At 35.9% G+C, this 21,045-nt stretch overlaps 1 protein-coding gene and 1 long non-coding RNA gene across 6 annotated transcripts in view; both read right to left on the bottom strand.

Annotated features, from left to right (window-relative positions):
* The window catches only part of ERC2 (ELKS/RAB6-interacting/CAST family member 2), a 498,505-nt gene that overhangs the window by 389,114 nt on the left and 88,346 nt on the right, over nt 1-21,045 (bottom strand). The gene's annotated exons all lie outside the window — the stretch shown is intronic.
* On the bottom strand, nt 12,693-13,501 carry LOC130603665 (uncharacterized). Its single transcript, XR_008973237.1, has 3 exons — nt 13,465-13,501; nt 13,138-13,228; nt 12,693-12,970 (listed from the first exon to the last, which is right to left on the bottom strand). It is a non-coding gene; the product is annotated as an uncharacterized LOC130603665 (long non-coding RNA).

The raw sequence follows: 21,045 nt of genomic DNA, 5'->3' as shown, positions 1-21,045 counted from the left end.
ATTTTTATCCATTACATCATTTCTGGAATGATGCCGCTTTGTCTTTTTAATTTTTTTAATACAAAGCCCAGGAAGGCTTATAAAAAACTTAAAAAGAAAAAACCACCATCAGGGATAGTTTCTTTTAACCTGAATTGCACAGAATGGAACTCTTGATGTTTATGCTTTTATCCATGATAAATTACTTGTGCCATCATCTCTGCAACCATTAAGGTCTATCCTAATAATCCCTCAGAGATGCACTCATTTATGAAATTATACTTTCATTATAACCCCTGACAACTGTATCACTCCAATTGGTAGTAGTTCTGAATAACCACTTTGCACATATAAATTCATTATAATTCTGTATAACTAGATGCCTACACTTGGGATTTCATAATGAATCTCAGTCATCAAGGTGATTAACACACCCACACAAAATTGACAGGTAAATAGATCTTTTTCTTCATATTAAATTTATTCTAACATTGTCCGCTTTTAGACCAAAATGAGTTTTAAGACAAAGCTAGCCACTGCTTTCTCCTTTCATATGTTTCTGGGATATTAGATTGACTAGCATCTTGTGTTGGCCTCAGAAGTAACTTAAGCACACAATTTTACCACTAATTTAAACATCAAAAAATCCCAAGAGAACACAGTTTGTATCATTGTCCTGGGTTCAGCAGGACAATGTTTAGTTATTTCCTAAAATAATGGTGGAAGATAAGTCCTGTTCTTTCGTTTAGAAATGGTTAAAAGATCATGTAAGATTTATCATTATCAACTAGTATACATAGCATAGTCTTAATCTAACATTAATTAAAACCCAACTGAAACTTCTTTTTTATCTCAACTCTATTAGAAGCCACTTTATCACTTGGCAAAATGATCCTCCTTTTATTCTCTGTCTGATATTAAGGTTCCTAAGACATCACTGACTATGTATTGCTCTGATTAGATGAGATTGAGCTGAAACTCTTAAAACGTTATACCAGTGCTGTTAATGCAGTTCAAGGTTTTACTGTCTATTTACATAAAACTGCTTAAAATAGCATGATACAAAGTGCTAGAATGAAAAGGTCTTTTTCAGAAAAGTAGTCAGTTTAGAGAAGGTATCATGAAACTGTCAGTGAGTGCGTGCTTTTCAGTGGTAAGTTCCTAATGATTAAAGAGCAGAAGGAAAATGGAGTTGTAAACCAGAAGACCTTTAAAAATTAACACAAAGCCCAAGATTTACAAAAAATAATGATATAATAGGAACAAAGACATCCGAATCAAATAACCATTGGAAGAAGACAGATAATCAAAGATGGCAGCAACCGTACCATACCTAAGGCAATGTAAAACCAGGCATAAGAAACCATTGTGTCAGTAAATCTAGCTTCCTGTATTCCTAGGCAAAATGTTCAAATCTGTAAATCACAGCAGGCAATAGTATAGGAGCTGCTAGTTCTCTCAAACACCTCAAAGCAGACTGCTTCCATTCTCCTGGATAAGAAAGCCTTGGTATTGCTTCTACATGATCAGCTTGCCTGAACTTTAAATTTTAAAATCAGCAGTATATCAATATTTCAATCAATTATTTAAGTAAAAGCACGGCCACTCTACTTAAAGTGTCTAGTGTTTCTTCAGCCAAAAACACCATTAGAAAGATGAATCAAATTCTATTTAACCAGAATACTACAAAAATGTAAAATACAGGAATTTATTTTCACCATATAAGCTTATCTTCTCTTTCCCTTTTTCTAATCCTTTGCATCTAGCCCCAGCCAAAATGGTCTCATAGTAATCTAGATGAAAGTATATTTAAGAAACGCTGATCAAACTCTTATCTTTCTGGAGACCGTAAACTGACAACACTGAACACTTCCATGTCTGGCTCCAGTATGTAGGAAAACAAAGCCCTATTATTAGCAAGGATTCCAAAAATCATGCTGCTATTGGTCATCTCTTAAAAACACTTTACCATGGGTATTTGAACTCTGTCAGAACCTGTTATGTTGTCAAATCCTAACAAATTTTATGGTTTGAAGAAATGAAAACGTAGATACAAGCATACAAAAAGAAAAAATTATGGAAAATTATACAGAGCTAATAACTATTATAAAGAGCTAATAAATATTAAAAAGAGCTAATAACAAAGACTGTGCTAGAGAGTTTCTTTGTAAGCTAAATTCTCATAGTTAAACAAATACTCAGATGCATGCCTAATTCTCTCTCCATTTAACATTTTCAAATAATGAGTTTTAATGACTATGGAAGAAATTGAATGAACTTAACACCACGGCCAAACTATAAAAGGAAGATTAATAGTACAGACAAGTCTAGTGATAATCTCATTGGCCTCAGCGTGACTCATGAACAGTTCTGACACCGCTCACGGCCTACATTAGAAAACTTGGGTATGTGAAGAAGGGGAAGAGGAGGGAGTTTTTACACCGGATTAAGCAACCAATTTGAAACACTAGCCAAAATATTTCTCTACAACAATGATACTTCCATTTACTCCTGAATTAATGCGCAAAAGAAGGGTTGTGATATGTTTTACCAATATGCTTAAAGCAGACTATAAGGAAAAATAATCTGATCTTTAAGAAATGAAGTTTTTCTTTGACGTATATGTCAAAAACACCTTCAAGAAACCACGTATGTTGTCATATTAGAATAGTGTCCTCTGGCAAGACCACATATAAAAAGTTTCAAGTGAAAAGATGATTTGTGTATGGAGCTTGAAATGCATGTGGGACTATTTAGCTTCTACTTGAAAGCACACAGAATGTTTCCTGAAAGGAGCTACTGAAACCCTACTTTAACCAGAGTTCTTGAAAATTTCTTTTCTTTGTAGAAGGAACAAAATGTCCAGAGGATCCTTGCCTTTTTTTGCCCAGTATCATTAATCTCTTGTCCTCCTACAAAAATGACTTCTCCCAAGTTAGAAAAAAGGGAAAAGTTACTGCTTCACAAATACCTTCAGAGAAAGAAACTCAACAACAAATGGTTTTCTATTTTTCCCCCATCGTAATTTTATTTAAAAACCTGTAACAAACCCCCTGAACGGATACAAGTAAAGGAAACCCATATATGTTTTCAGAAGTTGTTAGGATCAGAGAATAAAAGTTCCAATCAGTGCTTACTCTTCTGCAAAGCATACACACTCTGGAAACGTCCTGGCTAAAAAACTTTCCCTTTGCAGTGCATACAGAGGTTTAAAACCGCATGGAAATGCCAATTTTTAAAAAACTAAATGTCTAAAATAGGCATTTATTAATATCCCAGCTGCAGTAAAAGGGGTCAGTTTACATAAGGACACATGAATGAAACACAGTTGGTAGTTATGAACCAAGATTTTTAGGCATTTGTATTTGGGTGTGGGTTTTTTTAATTAGAAAAGCATTTTTTTAAGATCACATTTTCAAATTCTAAAAAATGCAAAATCCTTATCAAACAAATCCTGTAATCCATGATGTTCAAAAAATCCATCAGATCCATGATTTAAAGATTACCTTCCTCCCTCTTTGGAAGTTTGAACACACAAAGAATTTTTTAATAAGGTTGAAAAAGAAAGATCAATTTTACAATACGTGTAACACAATACTGACCATGGAGTAACAGTGGAATTCCACCTCAGGGCATAACTAAGAGTAGACTTCCCTAGCTCCTGCCATCAGCAGCATACAGGCAAAGTTTAAAAGGGGAAAGTCACAGCAACAATTACCAAATAGGATCCTAAGATCCAGAACACACATAGATGCTGCTGTGTGCCAATTTCACTCTTCATAAACAAACATAAAACACCAAAACAAACTAAAAAGATAAAACCTTTTCAAAGCATGCATAGTACCATGAGATAGGTTGTTACAAGCAGTGCCAACATATAATGCTTGCAGTATTTCCATGGGTCAGTTCTATAGGAACAGAATTTTCCAACAGTTCTTCTCAAATCCAAATGACTAACATCCTGCTAGCTCCCTTAAACTAGCTGAAATACAACTTCTGCTCTAGAAAAGCAAAAAGACAACGGGTAAGAACCATTTTAGTGCTTTCCCCATCTTCCACCCTGTGCACACACCCAGTAATTTTTTTTTACTTTGTCCCTTTGTGCTCCCCTGACACCAAATGCAGGTGAAAAACTTCTGTTCCTTCTTAAATGGAAGCAAAATAACCAAAACCAGACTCAAATTCAACTACTCAGAGCCAGAATTACTACATTTCACACACTTGCTGGACAAATCTCTAGTTTACTGAGGAATGTATTAGCAGGTGTTAGTAAACACTGCAATTCAGACACTTTTTTGGGTAGAAATCAGTTTTATAAACTTAGTGTTGATAAAAAATCAGTCCTTGAGCAAAGTAGCACTGCAAACAGCCCGAGCCAAGCAAGAAAAGTGTTGGCACTCCCTATGTGATGCAGTAATGCTTTAAACCAATAACTATGGGACTTTTTTAATTTGAAAAGCATAGTTTCATAGGTCTACCTTCTAATATCCAGACTTCCTACAAATGGATATACTGCTTTATTATCTTTCAAGCCTACCTTTTAGGGTATTCCTTACTGTATCTTTTCACATTGGCTCACCAAAATCACAAGCTAAAATTATTTATGGTTTTGATTTTCAATTCCCCAATTCTCCAAGAAGTATTTTTCTAAATATGGGTGGGTTTTACTTACATGTACTTAAAATTACTGCTGGTTTAGGCTATTTAGTATTTAACATCAGGCCTTAATCAGCAGAGCCAACAAACATCAGAGCTAATAAGACTTCAAATGTGTAAGTCCCTTGGCTCTTTGGTATAGCAATTTTTTTTTAAATGCTAACAAAGTTTTGTGGTGATATTTGTGGCGTCCCTCAGGGGTCCATATTGGCACCAATACTATTTAATATCTTGATTACTCACAGACAGTGAGATTCAGTGCACCCTCAGAGAGTTTGTGGATGACACCAAGCCAAGTGGTGCAGTTAGTTGATAATGCTTGAGGGAAATGATGCCATTCAAAGGGACTTTAACAGGCTGGAGGAGTGGGCCTGAGTGAACCACGTGAAGTTCAACGAGGCCAAGGCCCTGCACATGGGTCACAGCAACCCCCGGTATCAATAAAGGGGAAAGGATGAATGGATTGAGAGCAGCCCTCCAGAGAAGGGCTTAGAGATATCTGTAGATGAAAAATTAGATATCATTATAACAGAATTAACAAAGATTACACTTGTCATAGTATCACATAACAGAATGTCAGAGCTCTTTATTAACCAAGTTATCTCCCCCAGATATTCAGACAAATTCCACCCCTACATTCCCAAGGAGTTAACAGAAGTGCAGGTAAATGTTGGCTTGCTGGATCGAATTAAAACACAAAAGGATTGCCTAAGTTCTATACTCTATATACAACCTCTCAGCTGAGATATGCTGACCAAGTCAGTCTTTTTCCACAGTGAAGAGGTAAGGGTAATGTCTAAAGATTTGAGAATCCAGAATAGTCATTTCATTCTGAAAGTTATATTCTGCAGAAGAGCCTGAATGAATCATTACAGGAACACATTTAAATCAGAATATTGTAAAATACAGTTGATTGTATATGAAAGTACTGAAGTGAAGCAAACACCATCAATGTCATCTACAAAAACTAGCTGTGATGTGCCCTGATGTGTCACTTGCCACTTGTACTGCGCGCTACCATAAGTAGAGGAAAAAACCATTGAAGTCACATGGTAAACAACTTGCACAAGTAGTTACCATCCAGCTGAATATCCAACATTCTTTTAGTTTGTCAGGGGTCTGCTAAACCAAAGTTCATACATCAGCTCATGACAGTATGAGAAAAAAAAAAATCAACTAATAAATAAAAAAAGGAAGAAAATCCACTTGGCATTTGCTCTGTTTCTTTTTCCATTGCCTGGGAAACAAAGTGTTGCTTGGTAACTTCAACCCATCTGTTCAAGTTTCCTCTTTCAGTCTTCCTTTTTCTCAGAATGAAAACACCTTCCTTAACATAAAATATGATTGGTGGAAAAATACGTTTTCTCACTGCATAAAAGATGCCACAGTTCCTTCTCTGCATTAAAATTATGGCGAGAGTTAAAAATATCTGATATTGTTTCTTTAAAACAATGCCACTTCCCCTTCCTGATTTCTTGTTAAGGAAGCAAAAAAAAAAAAAAATTCTTTGTTTTATTCCTTTTATTCCTTGCCTCAGGGCAATAAGCACCAAGCCAGCACTTCCTTACACAGTTTAGAGACTACATCTCTCTGTAACTACATGCTGAACATGAATATCTGTAGCCCTGGGGCTAAGGCACAGATTACAAACTACTTTGCTGTGCATCAGTACTTAAAATAACTGCTGAATGCTGACTGTATCGTAAGTACCTAAATGCTTAGCTTTCTCTAAAGATGTAAATCAAAGGCATCTCTACTGAAATTACTGGTCTTATCAGTCCCTAAAGATGAATTTTCTGAACTTCAGGAGTCCATGTGATGGTATAAACAGGGTAAGATTGGAAAACAGACAAATGGAGAAAGACTACATGAGCATGTAGGATACCAAATTCTGTACAGAACACGTTGCCAAATGTATTCAGAAAATCTTACCACAAAGACAAGTGGTAACAGAGTTACCTAACACTTTCCCATTTTTGTATTTTCAGTCATTAAACTTACCTCACTATAGAGTATGGGGTTTTGTTTGGTAACTTTTGGAGACAGACTTGCAGAAGGGCTGAATACAACAGGTATAGTTTCAAAAAATAAAAATGCTTTAATATACTGAAAAATAATCACATGCTGTGTACTATCTCATATCTGCATCTAAATTTTTCTAACTCAAAACCTTGGAATTACTGCTATTTTAAATATTTTATGTCATCTTTGTTTCAAAATAATGGCAGTTCAAAGCTTCTCAGAGCGACACTTGTTTCAGAAGATCTTTAGGGAGAAGAAAGGAACTGAAAGAGAGTAGCAGGCAAGGGCAGAGGTTTAATGCTGTCTCCCTCCTGCTCTTAACCCATGTCACCCCTTGTCAGATCTCATTTTATTTTGTATGTGGAGACCAGGACAAGATAGTGCTCATGACTGACCAAGAGGTACTGCAGGACCCTCAATTCACACTCAAGCAGCAGCTGCTTTCTCTTCCTTGCTATTTCTTTTCTCTTAAGAAGTCCCATTCAACATCCTGTTCCTTCCATGCTTTGAGGAACAAAATGGAAAGGAAACACTACTTTTGGAGTTTCAAGGAGGGTCTGAGGCAGAAACCATTATCACAGGAAGGGAGCCACTCTACATTCTGAGCCCTTCCCTACACAACTGGGGAGACTGGATGCTTTTCTGGTTTAGAGCAGATGATTCACAGCTTCTCAGCACAGACAAGGGCAGACAGATTACCATTACAGCAACTTAGCACTGAAGAAGCTTGAGGGAATAGACTGACTACAGATAGGTTTGCATAATTTACAATTCACAATGGGGTCCCAACACTGATGTGTCTAAATGCATCCATTACCTTTTCTTCCTTTATACCTTAGTAACATTTTATTTTTTTACAATCTTTACCTGCTTTCACATACTCTAGTTCAAAGACACTGAGTCGTCTAGCCCAATTTGAGCCACCCACTATTGCAACTGGAGCTTAACTTACCCAGTCTAAGGCAAATATCGTACAGACAAGATGCTTTTAGGCTCAAGTTCAGGCACTTCCTAAAAAGTCCTGGATATCTTGTTAAGCACATAAACTGAAATTTTAAATGGAATTCTGTGGTTTAATTAAACTCTTGTGCCCATTAAAACTATACTTCTGCTTACAACCACCTTAAAAATCCTTTGGGAGCACAATTTGCAAAAGCTACTGTGTTTTATTACTCTTGGTACTGCAATGTTTTATGCCTAAATATCCAACTAATATGCGAAGTATTTTGCTACAAAGTAAAGAATTGCAACCATGTAGTTCACTAAAACGCAATTATTTTTAACAGATTCAGGCCAGAAATAAACCAACTGGTCTGAAAGTAGACTTTTTCAAGTACAGTAGTCTTATTAGAGTAAAACATAAAAGATTCGTCTGTGAAGATGTCATAAAGTTGTCAAAACTACTGGAAGAACAGCATCACCATCTAAGTACACAGAATTTTAAGGGAAAACATTATTAGAACACGGTGACATAGTGCTTTTTTGAATAACTTTTTCAAAAAGGTGTCTGTGGAAATAAGAAGAGTATGATAAACTTAGCTGCTGACCCTTCTTATAAAGTAAATGCAAACTAGTGGAAAACAATTACACATACACACAAGTAAGGTCCTGAAAATAGTTTCTGCAGTGATTGTAATTCGGCCCCCCACACTAACTGCTGCTATTTTCTGGCCCTGTACAGAAAATGATGCCATACAAGAGATATTTCATATCACAAAGAGCAAGCTATAAACATATAACTGCAAACAAGGTAACAGTCATCTTCTATCAGGTCACCCAAAGGTCAGGTATAAGCTCCTTCCAAGGTATGTTCCAGCAGGGCTTTATGCTGAAAGCTTCATAAACTAAATTTAAAAGGAGAAAAAATAAAACCTACAATCTATAAAAGCAATTAAAAAAACAAAGAAATTAAGATAGCAGAACAAATGTTCAGAAAGCTAGGAGATCTACTACCTGTACCTTATTAGGTGGTCTGTTCCCTATAGATTTGTTTCTGCTCATCAGCTGACTGCATGTGCATAATCATGAGATCTGTCTCACAGATGAACTGAAGAATATATAAGAAGCAGATGGGTTATAGCCATTAAAAGTCTCAAGACTTTTGACCTTGGACTTCCAGAACAGTTCAATAAGATCTATCCATAAATGAAGACAAAAATGTTTTCTGAATATCAAACCACTATGTAACATTGACTAGATCCAGCTACAACATGATTTAGTAATCTGAAATTATTTTTCCCACAGTTTACTATGCACCAATAGCATTTACTTTCCTCCTTGCAGGATATGGACATATTGATCAGCAGCATTACTGAATAGACATCTACATGGACCTTTATACACCTGAATAAGCTTCACACAACCATTAAGTATAGACATCAGTATCAGAATACCAGTTGTTAGTCCACAAAATGAGCATTTTTAATCACCAAAAGTGGTAAACTTCTCACTGTTTGTAGGAAAATAGAATAATTTTGCCCACAGTCTCTTCCTTTCTGCCTACTGGACAATTATGGCAGCCTGCACATTGCTACCATTTTCCAAAAATACCTGCAGCCTATCACTAATCATATGATCATATGAACATCCATTTCCTGATAAAAATACAGACATATCCCATACATGAGCAGGTACACCCAGTCACTAAGCCATGCCAAAAGCATTCTGATCACACATTTGATCTACTTGTCTTTTTAAGGTGTGAAGGTAGGTCATTACACACATTCAGTGTTTCATATGGAACTATATCATCTGCCCAGTGTAATGATTTCACAGCCCCACAAGTCCCAGTGAAGAACTGTTTCTTTATCAGGCAGAGTAAGGCAACTTACAGGTAATCCATTAGGGATACCTTATGTGCCAGTCTATGTGCCAGGACTCACAATTTTAAGAATCCACAGTTCTGCTTCTTTCTGAGATGAGGGAAGCACACACAGTGCTTCTCTTCAGCATACACTGCTCTGCTTCCCAGCAGAATCTAGCACCATGGGAGGCTAAGGTGTGCTACACTAATCACTCCGCAACACCTATCTGTTTTGTTCCATTCTTGCTCTCACCCACAGCTACAAAGAGCAGCAGGAACCTCCTCTAAAGGTCCCTATGACATTGAAAAGGATCCCCTTAGATGGTTTTCCCTTATCATGAAGCTGAGATTTATTCTGAGCTGAGAAAGTAAGCAAGTTGTTTTAGGAGTAATGACCAATATTGAATCTTAGCAAAAGAAACATTAATAGCGATATATACCTTTGCATGATAGCTGATTCAGGTTATTTATTTATACCAGTCAAATTAACATTTCTAACTCATTATTTATAAAGTATTTCTGAGCTGAAGCAATTATACTTATGCCTTTTTGATTTGATTAGCACAGGCCATTTTGCCAGTAATTCCTATGACAGGTAAATGCTAGTTATCTCATTAGTGAACTGAGGCTTGTAGAATAGAAACAGAATTCTCAACACACTAAATGAATCCTGTTAAAGTTGTCTCAGTCAATAAGCTGTTTCTCCAGCATGTTTGTCTTAACCATATGTTATGTAGCACAACATAGCAAAATTTCCCTTCAGAACACTTTATACCCCCCACAAATGAGACAAGCACATAAAATACCTGCAATGTAAATGCAAAGGATACACAATAGATGCTACTATAAGCAAAATTGCCAAGAAAATTGTTTATGTTATTTCTACGTTCTAACTACATGACAAAGACTGTTTCTACAACAACAGTTTTTACAACGGTCAAACTTCAGTTTGACAAGCAAATCTGGAAGAGCACAGGTTGGCAGAAGAATCTACAATGTTACTATGGAGACTTGCATTTGTATAATTAGACTTAAAAAAGAGCAGTTATCTTTGGAAAACACAATCTGTTGCTGAGAATCCCTAGCCATGCCAAGAAATACAAATCTGAAAAAATCCTAATCTCTATTTGTCACATAATACATGCATTAACACGTCAGAGTCTACACTGTTGATAAAAATCAGCATAATAAAAATTTGTAGATAAGCATATACCAAATTAATTCTTTTCATAGTAGTCTATGACCTAAAACTCAGAACAGAAAACAGAGCAAACCTGAGTTTGTGTGCTGGCAGAGACTATGACATGCATGATAATGAAGGAGAACCACCCTTTTTCTGCCTTTTATTTACAATCTGCTTTCAAAATATAATACATCTCACTGACATATTAATCACTTATTTCTAAAGCTCTTAGAAATAGCTGAGCAAAAGATGCTAAACAAGTGAAAACTGTATCATAGATGGAGTAAATTTTTAGTCAACATTTGCTTTATGTTTTGTGTTGCCAAGTCTCCACTGTACAGAAAACTATATTTTAGGGGATTAAATAATTTTATTTCATCATATAGTCTTTTAAGCCCAGTTATTAGTACATAAACATTAACATTATTAACTCATTGATTATCATGTTAACAGAAAGCTCCTATGGTCTGAGGCTGCTTGCTTGAATATGTTTATGCTTTACCCATCCTTCAGTCATCTGACACTTCTGTCAGGAGTTAAGCACCTCCTAATGTTGACACTTCTCTTAAGGGATTCCATAACTCATACTGACTATTCTTTTATTTTTCATACTATCTTCATACTACAGAGCAAACACAGCAACCTGCTTTAGTCAGCTTTCTCAGCTTCATTTCTTACAACTCTTCTTTATCTTGATAATTGCCTGAGATTTTTGCATTTCACATTTATTTCCTATCTATTACTTTTCATGGGCTTAGACAAGGTCAGTCCTAACAATCCTTTCAAACGTGGTAGTTTACTTTCTATGCCTTCACAAACCTCCCTGTGGGGAATTTGGTCTAGGCCTTCTGTAAATCACTAGGGGGAGCCTGGATCTTACACTTCTGTCACTGGTTTAAGTACATATTACTGATTGAACATGTCAAATCTTCAGCCTAGGTATAAATGCCATTCATGTATGTTCCATATTTTTTATGTGCTACTACTGTGCATTTAGAAGTTCTCAATGAATCTAAGAACATACAATACTGCCACTAAGTAACAAAACAAAACAACAACAACAAAAAAACAAACAACAAACCCTACCAAGTTAACCAGGAACTCTATGAAGTGACACATTTTCAGTATTTTAAACAACAGTAGACTGTTAAAAACTACTACCCAAGCTCTGCTGACATCAGATAGCAAAACTCATACATAGAGACATTTTGGCACAAGATAATTTGAAACAGTTATAAACAGTTTAAGGGTTAGAAACTGTAAGATGTAGGCTAAGTGTACAAAGAAGAGAGAAACTCTCTAGAGTAAGAACGGAAACCTAGACAGTATAAAAAGTTACCTGGTGGAAAACTGCCAACTACATAACTCTGTTGACATACTACAGAAACAATTTATTTCATAGTTTACTTACTCCACTGCTTCTTGGTTAAATACTATCTAGTTATTTACAGCTCTCTATGGACTCTCCCAGTAGAGTCTAGCGGATTTTCTAGGCCCCTATGTCTTACCACATAACCTCCATTTCCAAAATCACTTCTTCACATACCCTGCCAATTGATGGACTTATCCTGCAAATGTCAAAAATTCCTGGCATCAGCTCCTACCTAACAGAAATCTCTTCAGTAACAGGTCCATAGTCAGTATCTCAGCATGCTTAAAGCTCCCTTTACATACATTACTCATTCTCAATTTGGATATTGCTGTCTGTCATTATTCAGAAGACTGAATTTCAAGGCTGAACTAAGTGGTCAGTAGGTCTCTAGTGTCTATGAACCAATGGCTTGACTCTTTTTATTTGAATCAGCATAAGTTAATCAATTACATCACCCTGCATCAAAGTCATTGTACATGAAATCATATGCAAGTCTGTTAAGCATAACAGAAAAGATATTGAGGTATCTCACATTATCTTTACTATATTTAGAGGTGATGAAATGGATGCATTTCATTTAGTAGCAAACATACCAACAATAAAGCACCCTTACAAGATAGATCACTTACGTGCATTAGTCTCATTGTTTAAGTTGTCTGTAACATGTATTTCAAAAGTGTATCATTTTATGAAAAACTTAACCCCAAATTTTCTTTGCATTTGTAATAAAAACATACTAACATAACTACATTTTATATACTTTTATTGTAAACTATTCATCTGATTTTAATTTTGGATGATAAAATTTTCTTTAAAACAGTTCACAGCATAAGGAAATATATCTAAAGAAAAAAATGAGTAAAATGTAATCCTTTTTTTCACAGGCCTCTTCTGATTTTCCTATCGTCTAGGAGGAAAACGGTGGTACACGGGATGATCTCATCACAGGGATGATCTAAGAAAAAGAATGGTACAACGGTGCTTTATTTATTTATTTTTACAAATCAGGGAAAAGAACTGTAATTCTGTACTTTGCTTCATTAATATGTATCATGCAGCACTCTAAGATACAGCTAGTATCTAGTCCTCATATCAAATGGGAAGAATTACAAGCATCATTACCTGCCTCAATTTAGTCTTTCAAGCTGGGATCATCAATTTCTTTCTCTGACCTTTCTCTTATGCAATGCACTTCCTACCAGATGATAAGTATCTGCAAGACAGGAAAAGAAAAAGGAACCCTAAATTGATTTATAGCTCATACCATTATCCAACCCCTTAAAACAAAAAATAAACAGAGAAATTAAAATATAATGATGAAGTAAATTTAATTGAAAAAAAACAGAAAAAAAAATATACCAAGATGCATGCACAAATTGTTTCTTCTGTGATCACAAACATAAATATGAGAGTAACTGACAAATAATTGATTTACTACAGCAAACTTACCACAGAAAGGCTTTTAGGACTTCCGTGGTGCAGTCATGACAGCACCCTGTGTTCACTGGAAGAAGTGGGCCAACCTGAAGGCCCCCCTTTAGTTCTTCTGCTACACCCTGATGTTCTCCCCATCTGCAGATGTACGCATACAGAACAATCCCTATATACAGAATAATTACCAATTTTGGGGTTCTTTTAATGAATGAATGCCTGTTTCACAAAATGAGAAACTATCAAGTTAATGAGGGGAGTTTTGCTAAGAAAACAGAATGGAATTTGGTTCAAAATTTCACTTAAACAAGTTGGTTCCATTTCCTATCTATAGAAGTCCTAAACCTCAGTATCTTTTCTTTCTTTTACAACAGAACAGCTTTTAAAATCAGCTCTTGGAAATTCTCTACAACAGCTTATCTGGCAGTTAACAATTAGCTCATAATTTATTCACAATAAATGAACAATACTTTAAAAGTTAGAATTAATGATAAGGTTTCACACACTGGCATTTCGCTTATGCAATGCCTCTGAATTTCTTGGCGATTTAAGTGCCTTTTTTGATGTTGTCATTTAAGTAATTACAATTGATCTGAATTATTTTTACCTTAAATTACTCAAAACTCTCCAGTCTTACTCTTGATGCAGGCTTTCCATATAGCTATGTTTGCAACACTTGCACACAAAATGTGCACAGTGTTCAAGCAAGCATCAGCAAGGTTATACTCAATTACCAACATACTTGGTTGTTAGTCATTATTTACCTTTGCACATCTAATTTTTACTAAATTTTAGTAAACTTAATAAAGTTTACTTTATCTACAGACAGTAGCTGAAGAAAAACCAAGCTCTTTACTTAGAATATTAACTCTATAAGGTCATCAAATACGGATTGAGGTGACAGTAGACCAGAACTTACAAGCTTGAGTGAGAAGAGACACTGCCTCAGTGTAGTGGCTAAACAACAGAGGAAGAACAACTTCCACACAGCAGCAATAAATGGAAAGAGCAGGAAAATTATTTTCCAGATAACACAACTTATACAAATAACCTCATGGGTTCCTCTTACTATTCAAAGTCCTGTGACCTTTCAGAATCAGAAAAACTCACATCTGAACATTCTCATGGGTGGAAGGTGGGATATTTATAAAGTAAGACTTCCTAAGGTTTACTTGTAATTTGTAAATATAGGTACTGAGGAACAAAATATTTACATGAAAACTTCCTTACAACAGTGGAAGGTACTGCAGATAACTATCACTTCCTCTCCACATATGTTCAGAAGTACCTCTAATACTGCAAGGACTAAGAAATGAAATGTCTTGCCCAAAATTAAGAACTACTTGAACTGAAGAATGTTGTCTTCCTCTTCTGGAACTTAGTTTAACAAGAACGCTCAGTGTGTACTCTGCCTACTCTTTCTGTTCTTGAGCAACTAAAAGACACGTATACCAATTACCTACACTAAGACTGAAAGACATGTTTCCCTTCTGAAAGCATCCTAGAATGATGGATAACATATTGCACCACTTCTGCTGAATGCTCTTTTTTAAGCAGAAAGAAGTCCAAATTCACTGGAGTACACACACAAGATGCAAGTCTCTATAGCTAGTAAGGTGACTCAATTTCATCTCTTCCTCCATGGCTATTTAATATATCATCATCACTGCCAGCAATCCTATTTTGTATTTTAGAAGAAAGTGGAAATGCTATTCACGTTTTGGAAGCTTGCATTTAACCTGTCACCCAAAGAGGCATCAAAATTATGAAGTGGACAGTGATTCAGGCTTGGATAAAGAGCAGTCACTTTAATTTTTAACATCACTGAAAAAGGTTCCTTCCTACATAAATATTACTTTCGCATTTTCTTAGGGCCTAGGAAAACACTAGCACACAAAACAAAAAGCCCTATTAGATTATTGCTAATCCAGTTTTCAAATATTCCTCTGGGAAATATGACATTCCCATGAACGCAGAACTTCTGTCATGCTGTTGGAAAGCTAGCGACTTTTCGCTCCAGTAATTCTGGAAAATCCCGAGCTGCTACATAACAAGCATTTACCACCTTAGTAGAGCTTTGAGGACTAAAATCCAATTGTATACTGAGCTATCACAAAGACAACTCTCCTTTCTTCCTGCCTTTTTGCAGACAGTAGATTTGCACATTACCTAAGTATAAACATTGTACGTTCACATGAATATGTATAAAGCTCAGTAAACTTCAAAGATCCATGCCCTGAACACATCTTGCACTGTCTTCATTTTCTAAAGTTAATTTCTCAAATTTTCCTCAATGTCCTGCAAGACCAACCATAAAGAAATTAAAGATCATATCCTATCAAGTTACAAATATCCTGAAATACCAGAAGAGCCTATTCAAAGAAGCCAAGCAAAATCTGGAACAAGTACCTCTCTCTTCTACTTCTCAGACCCTTGCACTGGTAATATTACATGAAAACAAAGAGTCTTGAACATTCTAAATTACAAAATTAGATTTTTTCAAGACTTTGTTAAGTAAAATCGTAACAAGAACGGCAACATTCAAAGGGCTTTCCTTCATCAGAAGGCACTGCTGCATTTTTAATGTAAGTAATTTCCAGCAGAAAACATTTAACAGAAAGCAGGCTGGCCAGTGCTCGGATTACAACTGAATGTATTTTATACTTTAGCTTTTGCATTACCGTAACACTGCATTATCTCATCTAATTAGGTTTTTTCAAAACCTCTAGAAAATGAACTTTCCACATGCTCTGGATGTTTGTTTATTGACTAAACATGGTGTGCATGAACTTAACAACGTATTGTAGTAATAGGATTTATGAAAGGGCAATACTACAGCCTAATGGACTACAGAAATAGCTCTGTAAAACCATCACATTATCTCTACCACAATATGTGCCTTAAATATATTAAAGACCGTAACTTTTATATTTTTGATCTTTCTATTTCTCTTGCTGAAAAGCAAAACAAAAACAGCTCCTATGTTAAAGAACAGGCCCTTAAAATTTTTGTGAGGTGTAATTTACTCAAAGTGTAAATTACTGTTATGTTTCAAATCTTATTCTGAAAAGTTACAGATTTATTCTCCACTCTTTAGGTGGAAAAATGCCCTTCCCAGATTCCAAACTAATGATGTTTGGGTTTCACTGACCTGCCTTAACAGCATTCTTACTTCTGGGCTGTTCACACCATAAAAAGTGTGAGATGCCCCACTGATTTTTTTTTTTTTACTCCCCAGTAGATTATTTGCAACTTCCAATTACTTCATCTGCAATTCTAAACATTTAGCATTTACAGAATTCCTAGGATCAAAAACAAATAAGTAGACATTTCCAAAAGCTCTGCCTGAAACAACTGAACTAGCAATAGGGAGAAATGCAGGGGCAGAGCCAGCAAGAAACATCGTATCTGAACTCACACGCAATCTCTTTAACCCGTAATGTCACTGCTTCTTTTCTTATCCCACCTGACATTCAATACGCATTCTTCCAGTTTCTAGAGCAAATAATATAGAAGCTCTGGAAAAAAAAAAAAAAGCCCACAAAACCAACCAAACACCCCAAAAACCAGCCCTGGTGGTTTTACACAAAACCAAGTTTTATGCTTCATAATTTCTTCTGAGTACCTGGCTGATCTCTTCTAACAATACTTTAGTAATATCGGAAAAAATTCTTTTAAACATTCTTTTAAATCTGCCTGCTTTGAGTGGAAAGAGAGAGGAAAAATGTAACAAACAAACAAACAAAAATAAAATAAGATGCTCCCCTACCAAAGCATTTTCTAGAATGAAATATTAGACTTAAGAATCTAACTGAACATTCATGAAACGGTATGAAGCTGCATCAGAGGATGTTCAGACTGGACATTAGGGAACGGTTCTTCACTGAGGATGGCCAGTCACTGGGACAGGCTCCCCAGGGAAGTGGTCACAGGACCCAGGCTGTCAGAGTTCAAGGAGTACCTGGACAACACTCAGTAATATTACTTAGGGCTAGGTAGCTCTTCAAGGAGCAGGGAGTTGGACTTGATGATGCTTATGGGTCCCTTCCGATTCAAGCTATCCTATAATTCTCTGGAAATTCCTCTAATTAAATTGTGAATATAACTGAAAATTCTTTGAATTCTTTGAAACTTTCTTCGAAAGTTTCACATATAGTGAACACCTTCACTTCAAGTTCTTGTCAAATTGTACTCTCCTTTCACATCTAGAGCAATAGAAGTGTTTGAGTAAAAGCACAAATGCAACTTTTCTCCCTCTTGGAAGAAAAGGGCAGAGACTCAAAAAAAATCCAGCATAAATTCCCCGAACCATCCTCAATGACAACTGTTTAGCTTGCCAAAGCTATTCTACTTATTCTTCCCTACTATTCTAACACCAATATAGCCTAGAAGTCAGTGGAGAGCTTGTATTTTTCATATGCCACTCTCCAAGGTACAGTACAAGACTTTTCTCAGTTACCTTCAGATATTTTTGCCTTTCCTGTTTCTGTCCTTTTTCTCATCATTAATCGTACATGAACAGATCGTGCACTAGAACAATAAAATCACAGCCTTCACTGTTACAGCCCATGTGTTACAAAAATAGAGTTTAAAAAGCATCCTTTATTGTTATTTTATCATAACACTTAAAACTTGCTGGACAGAATTTCTTCCATTAACAACTTACAAAGCATGCTCATTAAAACCAAAGGAACCAATCCCCACGTACCAGTTTGACTTAATCTCTTAGTGCACTAGACAAGATTTATAGATTCATATGCAAACACACTGATTTTTTACTTGCCTGTTATGGTATAATGTCATCCAAAATAGTTTTTGAAGGGTGTTTTCAAGTCAAAACAATAAATTGCTCCTAGTTAACACCTTTAGTGTTGGCAATTATGAAAAATTAATGACACTTCATTATTTTCACTCCTTCTCCAAGGTCAATCATTAACTCAGTTTCTTTTCAAGAGATTGCAAGCACTCTCTGAAAATCCCAGAGAGCTTTGTTCTTTACAGGTCTATTTCCTCCTTTTTTATCTTGCCATTTTCCAGGTTAGGTGAGATTCTGCCTCCAAGTGTGACAAGATCTAAAAATCTTAGGTCCTTCAGGAACTTGTTAGCAAAGAAAAACACAAAATGTCTCATACTTAATATTTTGCACTGTTGATAATAATTCGCAATTCTGTCATCACAGTGAAACAATCCCATTAGAGATTACTGTGTTTGGGTACCAGAGTGCATAAATCCATACTTTTAATACCACTGATGTAATACAGCTAAGAACTTACTGAAAACTTTTAAAGATACTTCCTTTTCCTAGCAAGGTTTTGATAGATTGTTCACTCAAGAAAGCACTGGAAAAAAATATTTTCTTAAGTATATCTCTCCAGCTGCAAGGTATTCTATGAAAGAATATACACAGTTTCAACATACTATAACTATGTATTGCCTATCCTTAGTGCTTCAAATCTTGAAGGGTGGAAGGAACAATTTAGATATCTAGAGCTTTGAAGACACGCAAAAGGCAGAATCTGAGCAAGATAGTGTTATCTTTAATTTTATTTCCGAATACAAAAATAGGTGTCCCATAGACAAAAAAAAAAAACTCTACACTCCTACAGTTGTAAAAATACCTAAATTACAAAGCACCTCAGAATGATTATAGCAACTTGAATAATCAAATTACTCAGTCATAAATTTGAAGCAGTTATTCACAGATAAAATCTACTCATACCCTGCTGTAGAAGAGAAGTGTGAAGGAAACCTAATGCTGCTTTAAAGTGCATTACCTGAAGACCCACACAAATAAACTTCTGAGAAAGACTAAAAGCTGTAATAGATACATATGTGCAAGTTCTTACTGGTGGTTCTGAAAACTAAACATAAACGGACAGAAAATGAAAATGTCCAGACCTGTTATGTCTACGCTCCATATAACAGGTGAGTTACAAATCTGCAGTTAATACGACTGCAATAACGTATTAGCAGATTTCCGCTTCACGTCAGTGACATTTCTGAAGCTTGATTCAAAATTCTTCCTCTGTGGATGAAGTCTATGAAATAAGCCAAAAACATCAAGGGCTGCACAAAAAGTAGTTTACATTAAAACAGGTTTATTTAACAGAGGCTTGTGAAATAACTTATCCCTGTCAGTACAGAAAATTATTAGTGAAAATGTTTCTCACTTTTAACCTACTATCTGTCACAGTCTTTATCCTATTAGCTATTACAGAGTTTCAGCTTAAGGGTAACAGAAACCATTGCAACTGTGAACTTCCCAGAAAAACAAATGTTACACAAAGTATCATACACAACAAATATACAAAGTTTATATGTAGCAGATTTTGCATTTCATTTGGTGGTGGTTATTTAAAACTAGAGTAACAGAAATATGAATGTACAAAAATATTAAGTGATCGTAAGAAGGGTAAGCTTTTTATTTTCATGAGCTGAACACTGTTATAGAAACAAACTGGTTTTCTTTGCTGTAGGATGGGAACTGTCAATTCCAAAAATACCTGGGTGCATTTGTGAAACTTAAAGTAGAATTTTTCAAGCCCAGAAGAAAGAAAGTAAAAAGGAATTACTGATAGCCACATAACCAGGAAATTCAGTTGGAAAAAGCAGATTGAAATCCCCTCTTACACATACACTGATTTTACTGGTGCTGTTTGAGTTTGTGTAAAAAGTTACACAGTCATCATTCCCTGCTTTTGGAATTGTAGGCTGGGTAAGTCAGGTGCGACAGCCAGGCACACACACAGGGTTACTCATGCGCCATACACACCTGCAACAGAGCTACAAGAGGGGCTCCATATTCTGCACGTGTACCCTACCTACAGTCACAGTATGAAAAGTGGAAGAACAAGGCTCGAACTATTACCGCTGCTCTTTCTGTACTCTGAGACGAGACAAGAGTGGGAAAGGTTTGTTTGGGGTTTTATTTTTGGAGGGGGGGAGCAGGGGAGCTGTGTGAGGGTGGCTGGGGAGGGGTGGGAAGGAAGTAGAATTCAGAGAGGGTCAGAACATCTCAAAGAAATCCAGAGGACAGACAAGCTGGTAAGCTTTCTTTTTTTCAGCTCCTTGTCCTTGTGTTTCCCTGCAAGTAAATCCCAAGCAGCACATAACTCTTTTGGAAAGAAAAGTTCTGAATACATTCAGAGCTAGATAATTTACAGCAAAACCTTATTCAGAGTGAGTCATGTTTTTTAGTCTATCAACAGGACTAACAACTTTGGTAAGGAGGGCTTCAACCTTCAAATATCAAGACGCTTCCGATATCTAAGAAGTGCTATATAACTTCATGATTTGAATGTCTCTCAGAAGGAATACCGGTTAGCATATAACCTGACCAAATGTGGAGTTCTAAAACTATCTTGGGCAGAAGTTCCAAATATGGCTTCATCAAGATCCACCTCATGATGAAATACAGTAGAGAAACAAAGTGGGACAGAAAAGTCTCAACTGTTTCACCCTGATAGTGGCTGATACTGACATTACTAAAGTAATTCCACTTTTAAAGTGAAATGGAAAAAGGATGGGAGACAAAGGACATTGATACATTAGAGCTGAAATACTAAATTTTGATCTGCAAAAGGCGGGAAAGCTGTTCTT

The sequence above is a fragment of the Pezoporus wallicus genome, unplaced genomic scaffold (genome assembly GCF_028554395.1).
Source record: "Pezoporus wallicus isolate ANWC-B61680 ecotype Strahan unplaced genomic scaffold, APGP_CSIRO_Pwel_v1 contig_8542, whole genome shotgun sequence".
In the NCBI taxonomy this organism is placed as follows: domain Eukaryota; kingdom Metazoa; phylum Chordata; class Aves; order Psittaciformes; family Psittacidae; genus Pezoporus; species Pezoporus wallicus.
The sequence above is the reverse complement of the archived record's forward strand: the minus strand, read 5'-3'. Positions and strand labels throughout refer to the sequence as shown.